The sequence below is a fragment of the Haliaeetus leucocephalus genome, unplaced genomic scaffold (assembly GCF_000737465.1).
Source record: "Haliaeetus leucocephalus isolate CR32 unplaced genomic scaffold, Haliaeetus_leucocephalus-4.0 Scaffold273, whole genome shotgun sequence".
Taxonomy (NCBI): domain Eukaryota; kingdom Metazoa; phylum Chordata; class Aves; order Accipitriformes; family Accipitridae; genus Haliaeetus; species Haliaeetus leucocephalus.
In genome coordinates this window covers 5,895,098-5,908,217 of record NW_010972709.1, presented here as the reverse complement: position 1 = coordinate 5,908,217, position 13,120 = coordinate 5,895,098, and the positions used below count along the sequence as shown (strand labels likewise).

At 39.5% G+C, this 13,120-nt stretch overlaps 1 protein-coding gene across 3 annotated transcripts in view; it reads left to right on the top strand.

The window, feature by feature from the left end:
- Window positions 1–13,120, top strand: part of VAPB (VAMP (vesicle-associated membrane protein)-associated protein B and C) — a 33,039-nt gene that overhangs the window by 433 nt on the left and 19,486 nt on the right. The gene's annotated exons all lie outside the window — the stretch shown is intronic.

Genomic DNA, 13,120 nt, shown 5'->3' with positions numbered 1-13,120 from the left:
GTTCAGCTGACGCCGAGGCAGCTCCGGGACCCCCGGCCCTGAGGCGGGGGGAGGCGAGCCCTCCCCGAGCTGTCACGCAGCCGGGGCGTGGGGCAGCCGAAACGTGTGCGGGAGGCTCGGCCGGGCCGTGACAGAAAACACGGGGCATCTGGCCAGGTGCTGGGCAGCGTTTCGTGGCTCCTTTTCGCATTATTGTTATAGTTCGACAGGCCATTTAGGTAAATTAATCGTGAATGCTCTGCCTGCGCGAAAATCCGTCCTTTCTTTAAATAAAAATCTTGAATGGGTTTGAGTTCTCGCTAGCGTTGAAATTCCTGTCTTGTAGCCTGACAGCACTACTGTAATACAATATCCTGGGATTACAAATAAGCATTCAGCAAGTTTATTTATGCTACCAGAGTCAGAGCTGCTTTATAGCTTCATTTGAATATCTGGCAAATACGCTTTTTTTTAAAATAGGGGTTTATTTACTGGCTTCTGGTAAAAATAATACTCCTTTAAAAAGATTTCGTGTACATTTTCAAATGTAGGGGAAGTCTTCACCTGTTTTTATTAGTAAATATATTAGAAGTAATAATATAAAGTGGGTTTATCAAAAGGCATGGTAATAAACACTGGGTGGAATGAATGTATCTTTGTTGTAAGCTGAAGTATTTGCATGTTGTTATGGCAGCAGTATCAAACATGCTTAAGAAGGAAACTATTGTTGTTTTAACATTCTTCATGTTAAGTATGATTAGATGAAAATCAGCTCTTGTTCTGAATAATACTGCTTTCAACAAGCGAGTGAATCCAAACTCAGGTGGGCAAAAAGTGGGGCCTTGATTGGCACTGACTTGCTAATGAAACAGAATCGTGATTCAGGGTTTGGGGTGGTTTTTTTACCTCATCACGGGTAGGTATAAACCTAACCTAGCTGAACTCTGTTTTTTGTTGAAATACAGGCAACTTGTCAGGCTGCCTGTCTTTCAGTCGAGGTTCTGGGCTAAATAATTAGTAACCGTTGAAGTTAAATCAACTAACCGTATAGATTTTGGTTGACAGATCTTCAGCCCACGGTGTATACTCCTCGTAACGTAAAATGTTACTTGACTAACTGTAGCTATTAAACGGCTTAGTTTAAAAGTATGCTTAAATATTAATGTTCAAACAGCCTTAATGCTGTGGATAGCATTCATATGCCTTGGCAATAAATTCTGTCTTACAGTCCTTTCTAACAGGCAGTGCTGACCGCTGTCCTTCATTCAGGAAAGGCCAATTTGAAATATTCATGAAGTAAATTCTGCTCTAAGCATTTCTTGTCCTACTGGTTTTGTGATGGCATATTGCCTGGTAATATGGCAGTAATGATTTTCTCACCTTTGTAAATAGTTGCGTTTATTTCCAGAGCATTGCTTTGCACTGTACCAGTAGATACAAACTGACAGAGGTCAGTAGTGCTGCTAACTGGTGTGGTTGTGCTTCCTTGCTGGTGTGCGCTGAAAGATCTGATGCTTAATGTAGGGCAGCAATGTCAGTGAGGTAGGACTGTAAACACTTGAGATGGATAAAGGTCTTGGTCAAAATGCAGACAGGTAGAAAAAGCAGAAAATAGTTATCTCTGATGGTGTTAAAGTGCTCTGTGTAGTTCTTAAATGTAAAATCTAGAGGGAGGTATGATGTTTGCAAAATGGTGTGGGGAATAAGATAACTGAAATGAGGATTTCTTCTATAATGTGTCCCAGTCACTGTGGGGTTGCAACCATCTCTCTCTTGGCCAGCACTTTCACTTGTAAAGGATTGAAGACCTTTTTTAAGAAGCTTTTGCAGCCCCTTAATTTGCAGTCAATCTTCTAAATTTGTTCGGCGCTCCGTTTCAAAATACTGTGTTTGTGACTTGCTTGCAAAAATATCAAAGGAATTTTTTGTGCTAGAATGTTTTGGTTTTTTTTTTCACAGCATGTGAACACGATGAGCAGGGGTTGTCTTTCCTCCCAGCCTCGCATCTCCTACACCGTAACACACATGCTCCAAAATAGTATCAGCATGTGCTGTGCTGAAATGCAGCTGTGAATAGTGGGAGGCAGGACACCATTATGTGGCCGGAGGTGCCCATTTCTGTGCCCTGGTCTCTGATGCCATGTAAAACAGGAGCTTTACTGTCCTGCCGGTGACTTCCTCCACTTCTTGGTTGTTGCAGACTTGCAGCCTAGGTGGGAAAGCATCGAACTAAAGCTTTATTGCTCGGACTTTATTGGTAGTGAATGGTGAAAAACACCACTGTTGTTACACATGACAACATTTACATTTATGTTTCTTTTTTCTTTTTTTTTTAATCTAGGAGATAACATCCAACAATCTACCAAGAATTAGTTTGATTACAATATTCAAGGTGCTGACTTCAGGAATTACTAGATTTAAACTTAGACAAGGATGTGTAATTCTGGCCCCTTTTGCTAGATCCTTTTTGATACAGCTGTTAATTACTGTGCCACACTTGTGCTGTAGGGCACTGCCTCATGCGTTTCAGAGGATGGCTACCCAGTGAGGTCGATCTGTCATTTCAGCGTAATGTGCCCATCTTGAATAGAGATCATTTGTCTAATGTCAGTAAGTAAAATTTTGTTAGAATATAACTTATTTTAGAATCTGCCTAGATTTTTAGGTGTTTGAAATGCTGCTGCATTTTTTGCAGATGAAGAGTATCAAGGGAGTGGCGTTTAGTAGGGGACACGCACAAAAACGGAGATGGCATAGGCTGAGGTACATTTCAGAGACGTTTTTAGAGGTTTGCTACAGGTTAGGCTGGACTTATGACTCAGCACTCTGTTGCAGTGCTCCCCAAGTGGCAAATAGCAGTACTGCCAAACGCGGGATTAATTCCTCGCAAAACTGTGTGAGTTGCTGCCAATTGGAAATGCTGTTTCCTGTTCGCAGTATGTGATTTTGCACCTGCACGTATGCAATATGTCACGGTGTAACTTTGCTTTCTGCGAAGGGCACAATAATAAACCAGAACAGCCAATACTCTCCAGTCCTAATAGTACTGATTCAGACCTGGCCTGAGGCCTAGCAGTGCTGTTTCCAAGCTATCAGCTGTCAACTGGCTCAAGTGAATCCCCTGGGTACATCAGAGCTGCAGTCCAAAGGTGTGGCCTCGTCCTGTACAGATGTGCTCAGTCCAACAGTATATCTGCAGCGCTGTGAGTGAAGCATTTAGTATTTAGCCACAGTCCCGTGCAGCTTGTGTAACCTGCGTTACCGTGGTTAGGTGGCTGCCACTCCCAAATCAGATAGTTGGAGCTTCTTCAGGTAGGTCTGTGTAAATGATAGTCAGATCTGTGCGTTGCAGTGTAGGTGTGCAAAACCTCCTGTATCTGACGTGAATATCCAGTTTTTATCAGATAGCAGGCCAAGGCTCTTCAGTCCAACAGTTCAGTGACGTTTGGGATGTAAGATTAGTCTTTACTGAACCTGCAGTTGTCAAGTCTCAGAAGAGAGGTTAAGGGCTTAGTCGGACGTTGCGACTAAACTATATAGTTGCATCTCCATCCCTGTCATCATCTGTCTGTAATGACTGAAACACTCCTGTACTGACTTATTTGAAGGGATTTGACTCTGTGTTCGTTCTGTTCTGTATTGGATAAATAGGGATTTCTAGTCACTGCCACTGGAACAGGCTGTGTTTACAAATGTAAAATACTGACAATGTTGTGAGAAGATGCCTATTTAGTATAATTAATATGCATCTTCTAAGCTGAAAATTTACATGCTGTTTTCTTTAAACTACTAGAGCCCTCCTGGTATTCATAGCATAATGGCAGTCAGTACTAGGATTTCTTTACTCATTGAAGGCTGCTGTGTCAATGGCTATCTACTTCTCTGCTGGAAAATGTGCCAGTCCATGCTTCCCTTTGTCTAGCCTGATTCCTAGTAAAGTAATTGTTACTACATTAAATAGGAGTAAACCTTCACATCTCTCCACGTATTTGAATTTGATTATCAAGTTATACACTTAAAAAGAGGACATAGTATTTAAATAACAGGCAGGCTTTCTAAATCTAAACAAATCTTAAGTATGTAGCCCAACTATCAAACAAAATTAGTCATTTTCTGGTGACAAATATTTGCAGTTCGTGTTATGCTTGCTATTCTTGCAACTTAGCTAAAATCAATAGCTTATTCTAACTACTAAGTGTTTGTTATAGTTGTACAGACTTGCTGCATCTCACTGAATTATTCTAATTTCACGTGCACTGTTATTTTTATAATTACTTCATCACTTTGCGTAGATGCTTAACTTCACTTTAAAAGAGCAGTGTTTGGAGGAGAAGAACTGGAGATAAAAGCAAGATAGTGATGCATTGTGAGTGTCTCGTGACACATCTCATTTTTTTGAAAGATGGAATAAGTTGAAGATAGTGCTTCTGTTGAGCTTCCTTAATCTGCTGGTGTCCTGTATGCTAGAGACGTGACACTAACAGCTCCACTGGGAAAGGGGGGAGGAATTGTGCATGTGGGGGCTAACAGAAATTTGAAACTTTGAATGAGATGATTAAAGAACCATATAACAATTATTTGAGATATGTGAAGCAGTCAAGGATGTTTAGCTGCATTTTCTGTTAAATATACTTAATGTGTTTAGGTCTCACAAGACTACTTCCAAAAATCTCACTATCTGCTTGAGGGCTTTGGCCAATGCGATTTATGGGTTGAGGGCTTTTGAGTAATTTTGTACTGCATAGATTTTAAGAATTGCAGTTGAAGTAACGACCATTAATGGGATCAAAATATTACTATTTCAAGGGAAGTCCTAATGCAGTGATAAAATCAGCACGAGCAACTGTTATTTGGCGGTTACTTCTCATAGTTTTGTGGGATTTTGTGTTTTTAATATGATCAACTGCTTGCCTTTGTTGTAAGGGATGGGACACATACATTCATAATTTCCCATTCCTTGGGAATCCCATGTTTGTGCACCAATTTTCAGCTCACTTTGAGGTATGGAACCATTGCAATGATACGTGAAAAAGTTCATCAAGTTTGTTATTTAAAGCTCACCAGGATGGCAGACTGCCAGTCTGATTTGGTTGACAGGATGTGCCCTCTATTTTCTGAAGTGATGAATATATCTGATAACAAATTACATTGAAAATACATATGTAAACATAAGGTAAGGGGTGGCCGTCTTAAGTCCTAGGAGCATGGCTATCATGTCAAAATAAAGACACAGGTAATGTGTCATAGTGGGTGCGGGTTCACACAGACGCTTAGCAGTAACTTGTATTTACCAGCTGCTACCCTGCATGTCATGTGCAATGTCTTAGCACCTGTGAAAGAGGAATATGAAGTGGAAATTTGCACAGGAGTTTCTGATAGTTTCTTCTCATTGGAAATTAAATTACTGCCTTTTTTTCCTCACTTCACAGGTTTTATAAATTAAAAACTTAACAGTAGTCATGCAATGCTTGCTTTCTTTTAAAATAGGATAGCTACCTTTGAATACAGGGCTGAATTTTGTTTAACTGCACTCTAATTCAGAATTAGGATTGTAAAAATTAGACTACAAATCTTTAAATAGATTGTGAGATGTGTTTTGAAACTCAACTGGAAAAAAGGCATCATCACCACAGGGAATGATCCAACTTTATGAGCTCAGGTCAGCTTACATCTATGAACAAATACCCAATTTTAAAAGAAGTTTAATTTGTTGTATGCACCCAGCCCTCGAAGGTATTGATTGCATCAAGTGAGTTTTGCATCAAATGAGCAACTTCTACATATGTTATAATACAATTTTGGGAGAAAACTGGATGACTGAGGGTTTGTCTTGTTTCTTGCTTTTAGAGTGCCTCTAAACATAGCTTTCTGCCTAGCTGGAGACAATGCGGGAATCAAATGACCCTTGCTAATTCTGCCCACATCTTGCAGTCACACTCATTTTCTACTATCTTGTTACCATATTGGTCTTATGTTTGCTCCCTGCTGGGAACAACTAATAACTACTGAATGCATTTCATAGTTGGTACAGTAACAGCTTTTCTCCTTTTTCTGTCAGCATAGTTGGTTGGCTTTGAAAGCTTTATTGATGATGTTTGCAACAGTTTTGTTTGTGGTAACAGCTGTTGCTTCAGACTTAAATTTCATCTTTGTATTTGTAGGGAATGTGATCTTTAACATTATCATCGTGCTGCTGCAAGCTGTTTTTTTTTTTTCTCCCAATTAACTCCTCACAGATTTAAGTGAGCATCTGGTTTGGTCAGGAACTCTTTCCTAGTTAGACCTCTCTTCTCTGAATGAGGGACTCTGACACTTGTTACTGCAAGTAACATTGAAGCCTCCTTTCATTGTCTTCCTGTGTGATGACCAGAGGCAGAAAGGAAACCTATTTTACATACATATATGAATATTTAAATACCAGTTTATCTAAACGAGGGGCCAGACTCATGCCAAGTCTCTTCCTCTGGCATTTGAGCCAATATTCAATATATAAATCCTTTCATACCTGCTTTGTAGACTGAGATGTCTGTAGAGACATAGAGGATATTTTCTGATGTCTGGGATGTTGTCGAATTTAAAACTTGGCCTGCTAGGCAACCTTTCATAAAGAGGGATTTGTGCCATCAGTCTGGAACAGCTGTCACAATCTTGCTGTCATTGAAAATGTATGCAAAGCAAATCACCATTGCCATGTTTAATTCAGTGCAGGATTAAAACGCACATGGGTTGAAGTGATTGAGTGTTTACACTAGCAAGACAATTCAGACTGAGAGTTGACTGAGTCTATCCTTTCTGTATTATAGCTGTTCTGAAAATTGCTTACTTCAACTGTAATTCTTCTGGCCTCAAAAACATTTGTACAAATTGGGTACTGCTGCTGCCTGCAGTACTTTATCCCGCATTATTATAAATACTTTATGAAAATAATCTCTTTACTAAACTACTTTAGTGTCTAGTTCTCTGAGCTGTAAACGAAGTCCCTCATACCATGGTGCCATGGATTAGAGATTTTATCGTTCTAAATTTAATCCTGTTTTCTTGGTTGGTTTCCATGAGGGGTGGAAAAAATAGAGAAGGGGGAGGTTTGCCTGGTGATCCAGTTACTTATGATGCAAATTATAAAATCGTGTAGGTGTGGGGCTCACTGTAGAGCCAAATCTTACGGTTTTGCAAACAATTTTAAAGACCTAATTCAAGTTAATTGTACTTGTAGAAGGCATGTCAGATGACTATGTAATTCTTTAAGAAAAAAAAATCTTGCAGTTTTTTGTTTTTCCCATGGCTGCTCCTTTTCATCTAACGAGTTACTTCATCCTTACTGGTGCTTCTAATGTTTCTCACAAGCAGGAGTAAGGCCCTCCCATATGCAGTTTCATGTTTGGACTGCCACTGTTGCTTGTTTATATTTGCAACTGCTGCTGCTTGTGATATGTGAATTAACAATATATTTTGCATCTTCTCAAAATATTTGCATGCATAATTTCCTCTGGTTTGCAATGTCGCCTTTTCTGGCCTTCCTACATTTTTACCAGACTAGGAGCAAAGGTGTAACAGCAGTAAGATTTTCTTCTTTTTTTTTTTTCTTTTTTTTGTATAGCTGTTTTTACACTATGCTTACTGGCATCATACTGTGGTGCAGATAATGGTTACAGAAGTTTAGGTTTGGAGGATGCAACTTCACATTTGTATCTTGTTCTGTGCCAGACAGTATAAGCTGTCTGGTATTTTTTTTCCTTATTAAGTTTTCTCACTGCTTCTGACTAAATTTCTGATTTGGTTTTGGTTTGGTTGTTTGGGGTTTTTTTTTACCCTTCTATTCTGAAAGCACAGTAAATAGTCTAGTTTTCAAGTGGTTCCCCAGAAATATATCTTGCTAAATTCAGGATTCCTTCATTATTTGTAGCTATAATTAGTTCCTTACTGCCTGTTTTAATTTTAAGTTACTAGAAAAGCAGCTACTCATGCATCCCAAAATCTCTAATTTTGCTCGTTTCTTCTGATATTTGCAATTTATGCATAGTTTTGCACTTAAAATATTTGCTTGGTTGCTATTTAAGTTACACATCAAATTTGTCTATTTGAAGAGTATATATAAGCATAAAATTAGAGTAGTTAAGTTGTTCCTTCCCTACCATTTTAATGTGCATCTGAAATGGAAATGGGTGATTAAATTAGACCAGGAAAAATTGCTTCACAAGAAGTACAAGAAAAAGCGTAGTTTGGGATGGTGATTAAAATCATGATGCTTCTTCCAGGGAGATACTTTACATTGACTTCAGTCTTCAGCACTGTTTTTGCCGGGGAAGCTTGCGCATCAGGCCATCATTATGCTGTGCTCTGCTCTTTGCTGCTGCATCCCCACTTCGCCCAGGGGGCCTGTGCTTCGTTTCAGTATCCTTTTGATACCCACCTAGCAACCCCCATGAATGAGGCTTGTAGTCATGTAGAATAAGTACATGTCTTATTTTAAATAGGTCTTGCTATGTCATGCTTATTGAAAGAGATGTAGCTACTATTGCACTATCAAAAGAAGGTATGCCACTATTTTCTGAGCTGTTTTCATACCTGGAGAGAATTGGTACATGTGGTATTTGTGAGTGGAATGAGCAAAGTAATATGATATGTTTGGCATTCGGTTCTAAAAGGTTGTGAAAGCACAGCTGAAACACAGATAAACCTCTAAAAGCTAGCCAACTCTGCTATCAGTCTCTTGTTTATGCAATTGTGTTCAGAAATCTGTTTTGAGTTTAGGATGGAGGGAAGATATTTCATGTCGTGTGATTTTTGTTGCCGAAGATTGCTGTAAGTAATGTTTGGCTGTAATAAAACTCTGAAGAGATCAGTTGGAAAAAACAAATGACACTTGGTACCAAAATTATTTAAAGGACATACTCTTCCATTTCTCTTGGCAAGCTTATGTGTGGCCTCTCAGTTCTTACAACTGTGAAGTCAAACTGTTAATGATCCTCTGAGGAATAAAAGGTGACAAAAATTACATACTAATAGATATCCTGAAAATAGTCTTCAGTCTTATACTTGGTTTTGGTTTGATTTGGGTTTTTTTGTTGGGTTTTTTTTTTTTCCTTGGTTTTTTTTCCCATTAAGCATGAGGCATGCTCTGGGAAAAATAGTTTGTGCCAAAATAGGCCAGAGGAGGACACTGATTAAACCATCCAAATGGAATAGTTTACTGCCAACCTTGCTCCAACTTTGGCGTCTGGATCATGTAATTTTGTTGGTTTTCTACATCTTTTTCTTTTTTCTTAGCTCATTTTATTGATTACATACTTCTTAAAATTACTCCACTGCATCAGCTATTGCATGGGGAGTGATTTGGATGGCAGTTCTATTCTTGTAATAGTTTTTTCATCAAGGCTTCTACTGCTTGACACAGAAGAAGTGGAAATGACCACTTCCCTCCTGTCACTTTGCTTCAAGGGCTCTTTTGGGTGAGGATAGTTGTGGTACAAGTAAAGAAATTGATTCCATGGGGGTGGGGTTTTCTAGCTACTTCCATTTAAAATCTGAGCTGAGATTGAAAGGTTTGTGAGTGGTTTACACCAGGATTAAGAGCGGCTTAAGTTTTTCTTAAAAGTAGTTACCAAATTTGGAGTTGTTGGGTCCTCTCAATGAGTTACTTGTTAAATCAGATGTTTATGCAACACGAGCACTTATTGTTTCTTATTCTTTGACTTGTCAGATTTCAAAAGTTGCGGATGCTCACTTAATTATGAATGTCTCCAGAGCCAGATGATGATGATGATTAAAACTTGGCATACAGTACTTTTCAAAACACTAATCTCCACAAGATTCTCTGTAATTAGATAAGTATTCTCCTGACTTCACAGAGAGGAAAACTGTAAGGGTCCAAACCTCCTTCTGTTTTGGAGTTGCTGTCAACTCTTAAGGCTCTTAATAGCAGAAGATCAAGCCTTTAAGTGATTTGTCTAAAGACAAGTAAGATGGTGGGAGAGTTTGATTGGATCTTGGGTGTTCTTGATTCACAGGCACCTGGCTGATAGCTCAAGATGTCTTGCTTGACATTTCAGCTTTTTTCATTTTAGTGTTTATCTTTAAAGGTCATCAACTTATATATAACTTTAAAAAGAAGTGTACAGTAAGTCAAGTTCTACACCTGTTGTTGAACCCTCTTGCTCATTGCTAGTGTTTTTACCTTGACTGTCTCTCTATTGCTGATAGACACCCTCAAGAATAAAATGGGAGAAATTGTGGAAATAAAATGAAATCTGTTGGTACTGTCAGAGGCATAGTAAAGGAACTGAAAAACAACTCGGATATGATTATAGGAAAAGTTGTAAGTAGAAAGGCTGAAATACTCCGATGGAGAGATGACTCTGTTCTTGGGTGGTAGTTGTTTTGTCGATGGTGCTAATAGACTCTCACTTAGGACTCTGCAGTAGGTTCATAAATGCTAGAGCAGGGTGGGGTGCATCCCCAGTTTGAGGAGCTGACCAAGCTGGCAGGGAGGCACTTCACGCTGTGGGAGCAGGAGCCAGCGTGCTGTGTGATGGGGAAGGGAGCCTGAAGTATCAGGTTTTACCCCCACCCTCTCCCCTCACACGTGGGGTCAATGTGGCTCTTTCACTGGATGAATTATTGCTCCATGTGGACATCTACTAATCAGGGCACATCAACATGTAGGATTTGGGCTCTTGAGAATAGCCACAGAACAATTTTAAGTTTCCTCTCTACTGCTTTCCACCATCTCCCTTATTAAAGATTCCTTGGTTACTGGCTGAGTAATATGTCAGGGGATTAATGACTTTCATCTGACACATCGATGGGATTAAGCTGTGGTGAAATACATCCTTCCCCTCTTATTGTTGCATTCCACTGCTTTTTACAAAGGAAGTACAAGAGGTGGTGTCTCACTAGAAACTCTGCCTGTATTTCTGCCTGTTTCCAATTACCTTGCTTTTGGATACGTATCTCTGGTGCCAAGCTGGAGTGGCAGAAGTTTTTTAGGGGAGGATGATTGAAGTGCATCTCAAACATTCTGGGAATAACATGGGCAACTTGATGAGAATTTATTCTTAGTCTTGTTGATCAACGATTGCCAGTTTAACATGACTATGATTGGATTGAGTGCTCCTGTTGCAGTGCCTTTGCTCTGAAAAGCACCAGTCGGCTAAATTTTTTAGGGGATGCCTGGCTTTAAACAGATGAGAATTTGCATTAGATTTAAGCACAGAAAAAATTAGGCATGTGCCTTAATTACTTTCAACAACTGTGCCAACACTACAAGTGTGACTGCAGCACATATGCCTAGGTGTGTTAGCTTTAACCTACTAAATATGAGACGTTTTTGCCTTAATTTGGCAGAATGCTGTGCAGAAAAATGCAGTTTCCCTGATGCCAGTGTCTGACTGCTGCTTGATCTGCCTGAAAACTGATTCTCCTTTTTCTCTTCCCCACTGCCCCCTCCCTCACTCCTTGTCTCTTAAGTGGATTAATTTTCAGCCCAAGCAGCTCTCTGGCTCAACTCTCAGCACGAGCAGGTGAACACTGTGCAGCTAGCACAAGCAGCTGGTGGAGATGAGAGGTCAGACCACCTCCTCTTTCAGCAGTGAGACAGACTGATGCAGGAATAAAGCAGCCATGGGGTTGTGCCGCGCCTAATGTGTGTAGTTAATTTTAAAGATGCAGTAGTATTTGCACATAAAAATCTGCAGAGGACTGTGCCTGTTTGGTTCGAATGTTCCTGCCCAAGCCTGTGCCGTCAAAGCTTTACCTCTGTTGATTCTTGTGCTGACTTCTTTCACATGCCAAACAGTGCTACAACAGTGTTCTTGCTGCATTGAAAGTACATGTGTATGAGGATTGTTTATTTGTCATGCTAAAGCATGTTTGGTTAAGGTGAGAATAATTGTATTAAGATTCAGTACAAATGATGTAGCTGTGTTAATGTGGTTACTGTGAGTAGCAAATGGCAAGAAACTTAGAGCAAGTATTGCGCTGATCAAAAAGTTATCAGCTCGGATTTGCTGGTACAATTATGAGCAATTTTTTTTGCAATGAGAGTTATTTAAAATTTAAATAGAGTTGACATCATGTTCTTTTGACGTAATTCTCAGGCTTTTGTATTATTACTAAAATGATCTGGGATATTATAATGCGGTACACTGCAGAATGGCACACTTAGGAAAAGATTGATACAGCACTGGTGTTTGAATAGGAAATGGAGCGTGGCAGATTCTGAGATAATGCTGTGATCTTCAAATGTGAAGGGTCGTATGCATAGCTCCTGGGTGGAAAGCCACAGCTGTAGTTTGAAACTAACCCTTCTGAAAAGTGACCCTATGAAAACCCATGATACTTCTTACTGTTCATTGTTGCATGAGTATATGAGATGATGTTTTCTTTTCTGTAAGTAGTATTGCTAGTTTGCATATCACTAGATGCCCAGTTTGCATTAACACAAGTTGACTTTATTCTAACTGGCAGGAAAAAGTCATCGAGCCCTTGTGGAATATTCCAAACTTTCACTGCCAAATTCAATTTGCTACATTCTTCCTTCTAGACAGCTTGCTCCCATGACAACCCCATGTCAGATGATGCATGTACAGACCCTGAGTTTCCCATAACTTTGTCCTTGGGATGACACCAGTGGCATTTTTCTCATGTTCTTTAAAAGCATGGGAAAAAAATAGTGCCTTTTTTTTTTTTCTTAAGAAGTGTGAATTGTCATTTGGAAATCCCACTACCTTCATATAAGTTTAACTAATCTAGAAATATTAAGAGCAATCAAAAATACATTATTTTGTTTTGAACATTACAAAATAAAGGTTGTGTTTTTTAAAAGTGAGGCTTCTGTTTAGGCATGTAGTAAGAGTCATTCTTCACTGCAGAGGTAACTTGTTGCTTTTAACCCAAGTACAATTCAGATGCACCAATCTGACTGATCGCAATTGTGCTTACAGCCCGCCTTGGGGGTATAGGCGTTATCTAAGTGTTGCATATACTTGTATGAATAGCCCATCCATTTGCAGTGGGGACGAAGACATTGGAAAGTAGTGTAGAGCATTTTGTCTTACTGCGTCTGTGGGTATGATTCCAGAAGTCCTAAAGCCTTGAATTGAAAAATGAAGCTCCAGGGTAGGTGTGTGTTGCATATAACTGT